We start from the raw sequence: 1,312 nt of genomic DNA on the forward strand, positions 1-1,312 counted from the left end.
AAAAAAAAAAAAAAGAAATATACTACAGCCAAACAAATAAATCCAAGAAAGAAAACATGGTAAGCAAAAAAACCTTGCGAAACTAGTAGTTATCTTAATAATCATTGATGTTCAATTAAAAATAAGTATCTGGTACAAAAATTCCAGAAGATTCATATGAGAGGTGGTACCTGGGCCATATCCAACAGTTTTCTGTACGTGGTTGCTTTCACCATTACTTATTCCTAAACTTTAAAGTCTAGCATTACCATGATGCCAAAATCAGACAAGGATAGCATTCACATAGAAAAAGGAAACCAGGGGCGCCTGGGTGGCGCAGTTGTTGGACGTCTGCCTTCGGCTCAGGGCATGATCCCAGTGTTCTGGGATCGAGTCCCATATCAGGCTCCTCTGCTGGGAGCCTGCTTCTTCCTCTCCGGCTCCCCCTACTTGTGTTCCCTCTCTCGCTGGCTGTCTCTCTGTCACATAAATAAATAAAATCTTAAAAAAAAAGAAAGAAAGGAAAAAAAAGAAAAAGGAAACCAGAAACTACTATCACTTACTGCATGAATAACAAAAATATTAAAAGTAAAATATTAGCAAATCAATTCCACAAAGTTTTAAATTAATAAGGTAGTATGATGATACATGATTTAAAATCAGTGAATCCCAGGGAACCTGGCTCACTCAGTGGGTGAAATGTGCAACTCTTGATCTCAGGGTCTTGGGTTCAAGCCCCATGTTGGATGTGGAGCTTACTTAAAAATCCCATAATGTGATCATAACACTAATACAGTAAGGATGACAATCTATGATCATCTCAATAAATGGTAAGAACCATGTAATATTTGTGGTAGACATGGAGTTGTACCACCTAGAACCTTCTTCAAGGAAGGCGGGGCTGCCCAGCTGTGAAACATACAGTAGCAGACAGCCTCCAGCTCTCAGCCCTTCAAGAGATGCCTTAGTTTCGGATAGCTGTCTCCCCTCTAGGCATACCCTTTCCAAGACAGCCTACACCCAGTGACTGAGCACGTGTATAAATCCAAGTATGTAAAAGTATATAAAAGCTTGGTCAGTCTGACCTGGTATAAGATACTCTGATAGGCACTGTTCTTCCTGTTACAGGGTTGCAGGGTTCTTGTCTCGCAGTGGCAAAGAATGAACCTCGTGGACACAAAAGGGTGAAGTGATAGTTTATTAAGTGAAGGTGAGAACAGCAAGAAAGCTCTCTAGAGCAAGAGGGGTCCCTTTGTGGTCGCCAAATGGTGTAGTTTTGGAATGTTGGTGAGGTCCGGAGCTGATGGCCAAGAAAGAATTCTTGAGACGTCTT

The sequence above is a fragment of the Ailuropoda melanoleuca genome, chromosome 4 (genome assembly GCF_002007445.2).
Source record: "Ailuropoda melanoleuca isolate Jingjing chromosome 4, ASM200744v2, whole genome shotgun sequence".
In the NCBI taxonomy this organism is placed as follows: domain Eukaryota; kingdom Metazoa; phylum Chordata; class Mammalia; order Carnivora; family Ursidae; genus Ailuropoda; species Ailuropoda melanoleuca.